A 12,603-nucleotide genomic window follows, 5' to 3' on the forward strand; every position below is an offset into this window, starting at 1 on the left:
AAAAAAAATAAAAATTAAAATAAATTAGCTGGGTATGGTGCCAAGAGTTTGTAATCCCAGCTACTTGGGAGACTGAAGTAGGAGAATAATTTAAACCCAGGAGTTCAAGGCTACCGTGAGCCAAGATCCTGTCACTGTGCTCCAGCCTGGGTGACAGAGCAAGATTCTGTCTCTTAAAAACAAAAACAAAGGAGAGACGGGGAAGATGGCTGAAAGGAAGCTTCTCCAGCATGCAGCTACCACTGAGTGAGACAGAACCAGAGCGATATCCATGTCTCCAAGTGAGGTACTGGTTTTGTTTTAAAGGGACTGGTTGAGCAGTGGGATTAACCCCCAAAAAAGGCAGCGAAAGCCGCCCAAAGACATCCAGCTGAGCCAAGGTGGGACACTGCCCCACCTGGAAAGTGTATCAGGCACAGAGGATCGGGGGGCATCACCTCCTCAGTTCTCTGAATCAGATACAACCAATTCACTCTGAGACTTCAGCAGCACACAAAGTAGGAAAACGCCACCTTCCTGAGAACCACCTGGAGTCGCAGACCTGGGCAATAGCCCAGGCCAGCAGCCCCAGCCAGACTGGTGCCTTGTTAGCACAGACCAGGGCAGAGATTTGGACTAATACCCTGAAAGCTTGTGAAAAGGAACTGCCCATTCCACAGAAGGGAGAGTTGAAAGTGGGGAGAGGGACGTGACCAGACAGGCCCCTCCCCCACAAGATCTAACAACTGGAGTCCTTCTCCCAGGAGAGTTTGGCAGTTAACACATCCTCTACCCAGGAACAACGGGCTTGGCAGAGGGAAAGCGCCTGCCATTGCAAAGGCAGGGCTAACCCCACCAGTACGGAAACCAGGCAAAGAATAAACAGCAGCCTGGCTGAGACTGAGGCAGCCCAGGAGTGCCTCCATAGGCAGAAAATGGACAGACTGTCTCAAGTGGCACACTGACACCTGTGTTTTTTTTTTTTTTAAGCCTCATACAGGAGAAATAACACCAACTTTAATAGAAAGGACATCCACTCAGAGAAGATTGGGAGAAACCAGCACAAAAAGGACAAAAACATCAAAGTTCAGAACATCTATCCTCCCCAGAGAGATCGCAATGACTCACCAGCATGGCAACAATACAGGTCAGAAAACTATTTTGGTGAGCTTACAGAAGCAGGCTTCAGAAGATGGGTAATAACAAACTTCTCTGAGCTAAAATAACATGTTTTAACCCAATGCAAAGAAACTAAGAACCTTGAAAAAAGATTAGGTGAAATGCTATCTAGAAAAACTAGCCTAGAGAAGAACATAAATGACTTAATGGAACTGAGAAACATAGCACGAGAACGTCGTGAAGCATATACAAGTTTCAATAGCCGAATCGATCAAACAGAAGAAAGGATATCAGAGATCGAAGATCAACTCAACAAAATAAAGAAAAGGCAAGAAAAGAGAAAAAAGAGTGAAAAGAAATGAACAAAGCCCCCAAAAAATATGGGATTATATGAAAAGTCCTAATCTATGCTTGATCAGTGTACCTGAAGAGGATGGGGAAAATGAATCCAAGCTGGAAAACATTCTTCAAAATATTAACCAGGAGAACTTCCCCAACCTAGCAAAGCAGGCCAGCATTCAAATACAGGAAATACAAAGAACACCACAGAGATACTCCTCAAGAAGAGCAACCCCAAGGCACATAATCCTCAGATGCAATAGGGTTGAAATGAAGGAAAAAATGCTAAGGGCAGCCAGAGAGAAAGTTCGGGTCACCCACAAAGGAAAGCCCATTGGACTCAGAGTGGATCTCTCAGCAGAAACTCTACATGCCAGAAGAGAGTGTGGTCCATTATTCAATATCATTAAAGAAAAGAACTCTCAACCCAGAATCACATATCCAGCCAAACTAAGCTTCATAAATGAAGGAGAAATAAAATCCTTTACAGACAAGCAATTACTGAGATATTTCATCACCACCAGACCTGCCCTACAGGAGCTTCTGAAGGAAGCACTAAACACAGAAAAAAACATCCAGTACCAGCCACTGCAAAAATGAACCAAATGGTAAAGACCAATGATGCAATGAGGAAACTGCATCCACCAACAGGCAAAACAAACAACCAGTAAGAAACTGGCAGGATCAAATTCACACATAACAATATTAACGTTAAATGTAAATGGCCTAAATGCCCCAATCAAAAGACACAGACAGGCAAACTGGGTAAAAAGTCAAAACCCATTGGTGTGCTGTATTCAGGAGACCCATCTCACATGCAAAGACACACATAGACTCAAAATAAAGGGATGGAAGAAGATCTACAAAGCAAATGGAGAGCAAAACAAAGCAGGGGTTGCAATTTTAGTCTCTGATAAAATCGACTTTAAACCAACAAATATCGGAAGAGACAAGGACACTACATAATGGTGAATGGATCAATACAACAAGAAGAGCTAACTATCCTAAATATATATGCACTCAATACAGGAGCACCCAGATACATATAAAAAGTTCTTAATACCTACAAAGAGAGACTCCCACACTATAATAGTAGGAGACTTTAACGCTCCACTGTCAACATTAGACAGATCAAAGAGGCAGAAAATCAACAAGGATATACAGGACTTGAACACAGAACTGGAACAAGCAGACCTAATAGACATCTACAGAACTCTCCACCCCACAGCCACAGAATATGCATTCTTCTCAGCAACACATCGCACCTACTCTAAAATTGACCACATAACTAGAAGTAAATCACTCCTCAGCAAATGCAAAACAATGGAAATCATAACAAACAGTCTCTCAGACCACAGCGCAATCAAATTAGACCTCAGGATTAAGAAACAAAATCAAAACCACACAACTTCATGAAAACTGAACAACTGGCTCTTGAATATTGACTGGATAAACAATGAAATGAAGGCAGAAATAAAGATGTTCTTCAAAAGCAATGAGAACAAGGACACAACATACCAGAATATCTGGGACACATTTAAAGCAGTGTCTAGAGGGAAATTTATAGCAGTAAATGCCCACATGAGAAATGAGAAAAGATCTAAAATCTATACTCTATTATCAAAATTGAAAGAACTAGAGGAGCAAGATCAAAAAAACTCAAAAGCTAGCAGAAGACAAGAAATAACTAAGACTAGAGCATAACTGAAGGAGATAGAGACACATAAAACTCTTCAATCAATAAATCCAGGAGGTGGTTTTTGAAAAGATCAACAAAATAGACAGACCGCTAGCCAGATTAATAAAAAAGAAAAGAGAGAAGACTCAAATAGATGCAATAAAAAATGATAAAGGGGATATCACCACCAATCCCACAGAAATACAAACTACCATCAGAGATTACTACAAACAACTCTATGCACATAAACCAGTAAACCTGGAAGAAATGGATAAATTCATGGACACTTGCACCCTACCAAAACTAAACCAGGAAGAAGTTGAAACCCTGAATAGACCATTAACAAGGGCTGAAGTTGAGGTAGCAATGAACAGCCTACCAACCAAAATAAGTCCAGGTCCAGATGGATTGACAGCCGAATTCTACTAAACATATAAAGAGGAGCTGGTACCAATCATTTTGAAATCATTCCAAACAATACAAAATGAGGGAATCCTCCCTAACTCATTTTATGAGACCAACATCATCCTGATACCAAAACCCGGCAGAGATGCAACAAAAAAAGAAAACTTCAGGCCAATATCCATGATGAACATTGACGCAAAAATCTTCAGTAAAATACTGGCAAATCGATTGCAACAGCACATCGAAAAGCTTATCTATCATGACCAAGTAGGTTTCATCCCAGGGATGCAAGGCTGGTTCAACATATGCAAGTCCATAAATGTAATCCACCATATAAATAGAACCAAAGACAAAAACCACATGATTATCTCAACAGATGCAGAGAAGACCTTCAACAAAATTCAACAGCCCTTTATGCTAAAAACTCTCAATAAACTAGGTACCTATGGAACCTATCACAAAATAATAAAAGCTATTTATGACAAACCCAGAGCCAATATCATACTGAATGGGCAAAAACTGGAAGCATTCCCTTTGAAATCTGGCACTAGACTAGGATACCCTCTCTCTCCATTCTCATTCAACATACTATTGGAAGTTTTAGCCAGAGCAATCAGGCAAGAAAAAGAAATAAAGGGTATTCAATTAGGAAAGGAGGAAGTCAAATTGTCTCTATTTGCAGACGACATAATTGTATATTTAGAAGACCCCATCATCTCAGCCCAAACTCTCCTAAAGCTGATAAGCAACTTCAGCAAATGCTCAGGATACAAAATCAATGTGCAGAAATCACAAGCATTCCTATACACCAACAACAGACTAACAGAGAGCAAAATCAAGAGCGAACTCCCATTCACGATTGCTAAAAGAAGAATAAAATACCTAGTAATACAACTAATAGAGGAGGTAAATGACCTCTTCAAGGAGAATACAAACCACTGCTCAAGAAAATAAGAGAAGACACAAACAGATGGAAAAACATTCCATGCTCATGGTTAGGAAGAATCAATATCATGAAAATGGCAATACTGCCCAAAGTAATTTATAGATTTAATGCTACCCCCATCAAACTACCAATGACCTTCTTCACAGAACTGGAAAAAACCACTTTAAAGTTCATATGGAACCAAAAAAGAGCCCACATAGCCAAGACAATCCTAAGCAAAAAGAACAAAGCTGGCGGCATCATGCTGCTGAACTTCAAGCTATACTACAAGGCTACAGTAATCAAAACAGCATGGTACTGGTACCAAAACAGAGACATAGACCAATGGAACAGAACAGAGGCCTCAGAGGCAACACAACACATCTACAACCATCTGATCTTTGACAAACTTGACAAAAACAAGCAATGGGGAAAGGATCCCCTGTTTAATAAATGGTGTTGGGAAAATTGGCTAGCCATGTGCAGAAAGCAGAAACTGGACCCCTTCCTGACACCTTACACTAAAATTAACTCCAGATGGATTAAGGACTTAAACATAGACCTAACACCATAAAAACCCTAGAACAAAACCTAGGCAAAAACCATTCAGGACATAGGCATGGGCAAGGACTTCATGACTAAAACACCAAAAGCAATGGCAACAAAAGCCAAAATAGACAAATGGGATCTAATTAAACTCCAGAGCTTCTGTACAGCAAAAGAAACAATAATTAGTGTGAACCAGCAATCAACAGAAGGGGAAAAATTTTTTTGCAATCCACCCATCTGACAAAGGGCTAATATCCAGAATCTACAAAGAACTAAAGTACATTTACAAGAAAAAACAAACCCATTCAAAAGTGGGTGAAGGATATGAACAGACACTTTTCAAAAGAAGATATAATATGAAGCTGACAAACATATGAAAAAATGCTCATCATCACTGGTCATTAGAGAAATGCAAATCAAAACCACATTAAGATACCATCTCATGCCAGTTAGAGTGGAGATCATTTAAAAATCTGGAGACAACATATGCTGGAGAGGATGTGGAGAAACAGGAACACTTTTACAGTGTTGGTGGGAGTGTAAATTAGTTCAACCATTGTGGAAGACAGTGTGGTGATTCCTGAAGGATCTAGAAATAGAAATTCCATTTGACCCAGCAATCCCATTACTGGGTATATACCCAAAGGACTATAAATCATTCTATTATAAAGACACATGCACACACATGTTCATCTTGGCATTGTTTACAATAGCAAAGACCTGGAACCAACCCAAATGCTCATCAATGATAGACTGGACAAAGAAAATGTGGCACATATACACCATGGAATACTATGCAGCCATAAAAAATGATGAGTTTGTGTCCTTCGTGGGACATGGATGAACCTGGAAACCATCATTCTCAGCAAACTGACACAAGAACGGAAAATCAAACACCGCATGTTCTCACTCATAGGCAGGTGTTGAACAATTAGAACACTTGGACACGAAGAGGGGAGCATCACACACTGGGGTCCGTTGGTGGGGGCTACAGGAGGGATAGTAGGAGGGAGGTTTGGGGAGGGATACATGGGGAGAAAAGTCAGGTATAGGTGATGGGGAAATGGTGGTAACAAACCACCTTGCCATGAATGTACCTATGCAACGATCTTGCATGATCTGCACATGTACCCCAGAATCTAAAGTACAATAAAAAAATAAAGTGAATAAAAATAAATGATAATAAACAGTTTCAAAAATAAAGCACATAACCAACACAGATATCTTGGAAATTTATTACCTATTTAGACAATTTTCAGTGACATTGGGAATTGAAACAACAACAAAAAAAGTGATTGATAAATTCTAAATAAGAAATTAGTACAATAGGCCTGAATAACAGTGACTTAATCCAGGTTGAGGGAGGTTGTGGCAGTTGTGGGGTTGTGTGGTGTAGAAGAGAATAGGTTGAGCAAAATGATTATATACCAAGTATTTTCCTAAAATGGAGATTGACTGGGTTAAAAACACTCCCACTCTGAAGGCGATCATCAGTGACTGTTTTGAATGGTGAAAACAGGTATTAAATAAAATCCTTTATATTGAATTCTTAAAAAGCATGTTTTGTGGAAACCCATAGAGAATTTTAAAACAATATCTTGCCTTAGATAAAGATAGGGACATCCATTACACCACCTCTGTCCTGTCAAAAACAGATACCATCTAGAATAAAGGCAATCCTAGAGCTGAGACTGTGCTAATAAGATCCCTGAATCAAACTGTTAAAATAATCAATTTTTTAAAACTGAGATGACACCAGTTCCACAAGGTGTATTCTCACAAACCTGGCTTTGGGGCACTTTTACCATTCCCTGGGGTTTCAGACTGATATGCTGGCAAGAATCCAATTTAATTCCCCATCAATTATGGTTATATGATGAAAAACTTTGAAGTGTCTGGGTGACTTGTAAAGACGACAGTTATTTCATTTGTGTGCATATTTGGCTAAGCAAATATAACTAAGAGCAAAATATCAAATTAACTATATGATGGGTGACATAACTGAGCCATGATGCATGACAAAGAGAGCTTTAAAAAATTATTATTCTGTAATCCCAGCACTTTATGAGGCTAAGGCTGGTGAGTCACGAGATCAGGAGTTCAAGACCAGCCTGGTCAACATTGTGAAACCCCATCTCTACTAAAAATGCAAAAAATTATCTGGGCATGGTGGCAGGCTCCTGTAATTCCAACTACTCAGGAGACTGAAGCTGGAGAATTGATTGAATCCAGGAGGCGGAGGTTGCAGTGAGCCGAGATCATGCTACTGCACTCCAGCTGGGGCAACAGTGCAAGATTCTGTCTCAAAAAAAAAAAATTGTTATTCAGTTTCTTAGTGCTAGTGAGACTCATATGACTCACAGATAAAAGTCATGAAAGAGCTGAATGCCATCAGACCCTTCTCACCTCCTTTCCCCCACATTAATGGCTGTCATTTAATGAGAAGACCAGAGTCTTTGGCTATAGCCTCAACACGGGAACATTATTTGCTGAGGGGAGATAGTAAACACCTATAGAGAAAAAACAACTCCTTCTAAGGAAGGAGAGTTTTCTGACCATCAGCACTGAAGTTAACTTTCCCTTCTAAAGCCAAGACATCCAAGAACATCCTCTCTCTGAAGGGAGGAGGCTCACAGGTGCAACCAAGCAGATTTGGAGAAGACTTATGAGCCCCTTTGCAAAGACATTAGCAGAAAGCCCACATCAGAGGTAGATAAGTCTACAGCATTTCCTGCTATTGTATTTGTTGCATAGAAGAAATTTTTAAAGTGTCCAAAGAAACCCTTTGAAGTTGATAAATTTTGAGCAATTCTGAGTAGATACTAAGAATGCTGTTTAGTGAAAATATCAGCTCTGATAAAAGCAATAATTTCCAGTGAGACCGTATGTATGCCAGAAAAAAGCATCAGTTCCTTTCATTTATTTCAGCTCTTGCTTCTTACGTTCTGGGATTACATTCTCACCCACTAACCCAAGGCTGAATGCGAGGTTAGTCCATCTAAGAAGAAGCAAGCCCTTACAGGGGCCAACTTAAAGACTTCAACCAGAATTCATATTACCAAGGGAGCAGCCCATAGGCATTATATAATCAGTCAGTGGCTCAGTTCTGACTCTTGGCAGGGCTAAGCAACCATAATCTGTAATGTTTGGGGTCCATGGAGAAAAGACAAGGGCCTTCAGCATAGACACATGCTGTCCACTGCATAACCCTGAGGGGAATCATTTACATGTAACCATATGATTGGCATCTGGGATACTGAGCAATGTCTCCACTGGGAGAGAGGAGCAGATTTGCATATTATGGGGAGCAGATAGAAAAATGTCTTTTCTTATATAGGTTTCAATCAAGAAAATTAACACTAGGATATATTACTATAATTCTTAATTTACAGATGAAGAAACAGAAGCACTGAAAGGTATCAAGAAAAACTAGTCTTTGGAAGTTTATCTTCCCTTTATCTATCTATCCCCAAGTAGTCCCTTTTCTCAATGCCCAAAATGACTCTCCCTTCTCCAACTCAAGTGACACTCAACCTATACCCACCATCCAGGGCCTTGATAGTACATCTCATATTCTGTATATCATTCTTCCTTCTACATGTCACCTGCCCTGCATCCCAATTCTGGTCTCCAGCTGCTTTCCAAGATTAAGGTAATTATCTAATTAGAAAAAAAGACTCTACATAAGTATAAGTAGGTAATAATTAGGCTTTAAAGATTTTGCTTATCCTTTTCTACTTTGTCCTTCTCCCCACCTTTTTCTTTTTCTTTTTTTTTTTTTTTTTTGGTAAAGTAATTAATAAGCTCAATGAAGAACCAGATGGATGGATGGATAGAAAGATAGGTATAGATAAATTCTATTATTCACTAAATTGGTTTCCTCCAAAATCCATATGTTGAAGCCCTAATACCCAAAGTGAGTGTATGTGGAGACAGAGCCTTTAGAAAGGTAATTAAGGCTAAATAATATTATAAAGGCGAGGCCCTAATCTAATGGGACTTATGTCCTTATAAGAAGAACTGAAACCAAAATGCACTTGTGTGCTCTGTCTCTTTTTCCCTGGGTGCACAGATAAGAGACTGGTAAGAGAGGCCTCAACAGAAACCAACCCTGACAGCATCTTAATCTTGGAATTCCAGCCTCCAGAACTGTGACAAAATTAATTTCTGTTGTTTAAGCACCCAGGCTATGGCATTTAGTTATGGCTGCAAGAACAGATGAATGCAGATACTTTCCTGGACATATGACTATTCTAGATACTGTTTGTGAGTAGAATGTACTGAGTGAATCTTACATTGCTGCAAATGCTGTAGTCAAAGGAGTGCTGGGTGGAAGTAAGAAAACTCAGGTGCAATCAAGTTCTAGCTCTGTCTCTTCCTGTAGGTGTGAATATAAGTTACTTCTCCCCTATGAGCCTGAGCTCCTTTATCTTTCTCAAGACACTCACAGCTTGGGAATTCTCATGATAAATATCCAGGCAATGTCAGTGGGTATAAATTATTACTCATCATGCAGCCTTAATCTTCCTTAGAGAGAACAGTAGGTCTAGCACATGAGTTGAAGCCCCACACAATAACAAGGAAAATCATGCCAGAATTCCCTTATTTCTGTACTTCTGTGCTTTATATACTTGGGATACATGTCACTGTGCCAAGAAGAATAACAAACCATAATACAAATAGGGCTCTTCCACAAGAGGGTCAATTTTATAAAGATTTTGAGAGAAGAAAATATAAAGTAATGCAAAATGTAAATAAAATGGTAAGTTAAAACATGACATTCTGAAAAATGTTTTGCCTTCTGGTGGGCATCTTTGTTCATCCACTCATTCTCTATTATTTACTTTCTCTCTCACTGGGGATATTTTAATAGAAAAATGTTGTAAAATACTGCAACAGATAAATTTTATAGGACATAATTTGGATAGGGTTTCAGATTTATTTGCAAGTAAACTATATTGACTAGCGGATTCATACAACAAAATTATTCTTTAGCCATTCCCAAATAGGTAATTCTCAAAAGCATACATTTAATCAAAAGAAAGGCAGGATGGGGATTGTCGTCAGCTCAGTGAGAACTGCATAGAACTCAGAGCACAACTCTTCAGGAAGGCCATTGTAGGGACATCTGTAGGATTGATGGTGCCCATTTGCATTTCCCTTTCTGGTTTCATTTTGGTCTGGATACATGTCAAACAACACCTACTGTTCCTTAGCCACCTGGCACACGTGTAACTCAAAGTGAGCCAATTAACCTTTCCCTCTGAGGATATGACTGTTTAGAGGAGGGAAGCTAACAATGAAAATAGTCGGAAGCACTGCATTCTGCCAAAAGGAGAGCCCTGAAAAAACTGAGGGTCTCTTCCATGATGTATTTCTGCCTCGGGCCCTGGATCAGCTCTGATCCCTGTCCTTTCAAGATCCTCATCTTTTTCTTTGATTCTGTGAGCGATCCCAAGTCCTTTTGATAACTTCTCTCCTGCTTAAGTCAGTTAGAGTCTGTTTTTATTGCTTGCAGCCAAAAGCCTATAGTGTATGCCAATAGTACCAGCATAAAATACAAAAATTATTTCTTATTTGATAAAATCAGCTACTCTATTTTCAGGAAGTAATCCATAGGATGATTTTTTTTAGTATTACGATTTGCCAAGTGTGATGGTTAATAAGTGTCAACTTGATTGAAGGATGCAAAGTATTGTTTCTGGGTGTATCTATGAGGGTGTTGCCAAAGGAAATTAACATTTGAGTCAGTGAACTGGGAGAGGCAGACCCACCTTCAGTCTGGGTGGGCACCATCTAATTAGCGGTCAGCATGGCTAGGAAAAAGCTGGCAGAGGAAAGTGAAAAGTGCAGACCTGCTGAGTCTTCTGGCCTTCATCTCTCTCCTGTGCTGGACACTCCCCGCCCTTGAACATCAGAACCCCAGGCTCTTTGGCTTTTGGACTCTTGTACTTAAACTAGTGGTTTGCCAGGGGCTCTCAGGTCTTTGGCCACAGACTGAAGGCTGCACTGTTGGTTTCCCTACTTTTGCAGTTTTGCGACTCAGACTGGCTTCCTTGCTCCTCGGCTTGCATACAGCCTGTCGTGGAACTTCACCTTGTGATCCTGCAAGTCAATTCTCCTTAATAAACTCCCTTTCATATATACATATATCCTGTTAGTATTATTCCTTTAGAGAATTCTCAACTAAACCTAGGTTTCACTAAAAAGCACAAATCACTCTTTTCTTCTCTTTTTCTCATAATTTATTTTTATTTATTTTTTGTTATACTTAAAGTTCTGAAATACATATGCACAATGCGCAGCATTGTTACATAGTTATACATGTACCATGGTGGTTTGCTGCACACAGCAACCCCTCACCTACATTAGGTATTTCTCCTAATCCTATCCCTCCCCTAGCTCTCCATCCTCCAACACGCCCTGGTATGTGATGTTCCCCTCCCTGTGTCCATGTGTTCTCATTGTTCAACACCCATTTATGAGTGAGAACATGCAATGTTTGGTTTTCTGTTTCAGTTTGCTGAAAATGATGATTTCTAGCTTCATCCATGTCCCTGCAAAGGACATGAACTCATCCGTTTTTATGGCTACATAGTATTCCATGGTGTATATGTGCCACATTTTCTTTATCCAGTCTATCATTGATGGACATTTGAATTGGTTCCAAGTCTTTGCTATTGTGAACAGTGCTGCAACAAACATACATGTGCATGTGTCTTTATAGTAGAATGATTTATAATCCTTTGAGTACATACTCAGTAACAATTGCTGGGTCAAATGATATTTCTGGTTCTAGATCCTTGAGGAATTGCCACATTGTCTTCCATAATGGTTGAACTAATTTACACTCCCACCAACAGTGTAATAGCATTCCTATTTCTTCAGATACTCTCCAGCATCTGTTGTTTCCTCACTTTTTAATGATCACGATTCTAACTGGCCTGAGACAGTGTATCACTGTGGTTTTGATTTGCATTTCTCTAATGACTAGTAATGATGAGCTTTTTTTCATATGTTTGTTGGCTGCATAAATATCTTCTTTTGAGAAGTGTCTGTTCATATGCTTTGCCCACTTTTTGATGGAGTTGGTTTTTTCTTGTAAATTTGTTTAAGTTCCTTGTAGATTCTGGATATTAGCCCCTTGTCAGATGGATAGGTTACAATAAATTTTCTCCATTTTGTAAGTTGCCTGTTCACTCTGATGACAGTTTCTTTTGCTGTGCAGAAAGCTCTTTAGCTTATTTAGATTCCACTTGTCTACTTTGGCTTTTGTTGCCATTGCTTTTGTGTTTTAACCATGAAGGCTTTGCTCATGCCTATTCTAAATGTTATTGCCTAGATTTTCTTCTAGGGTTTTTTTTTTTTTTTTATGGTTTTAGGTCTTATGTTTGAGTATTTAATCCACCTTGAGTTAATTTTTGTATAAGCTGTAAGGAAGGTGTACAGGGTGTTTTCTGCATATGGCTAGCCAGTTTTCCCAACATCATTTATAAAATAGGGAATCCTTTCTCCATTGCTTATTTCGTTGGGTTTCTCAAAGATCAGATGATTTTAGATGTGTGGGTGTTATTTCTGAGGCCTCTGCTCTTCATTGGTGTATACATAT

Source organism: Aotus nancymaae, unplaced genomic scaffold (genome assembly GCF_030222135.1).
Source record: "Aotus nancymaae isolate 86718 unplaced genomic scaffold, 86718_ANA_hifiasm-v0.15.2.pri h1tg000040l, whole genome shotgun sequence".
In the NCBI taxonomy this organism is placed as follows: Eukaryota; Metazoa; Chordata; class Mammalia; order Primates; family Aotidae; genus Aotus; species Aotus nancymaae.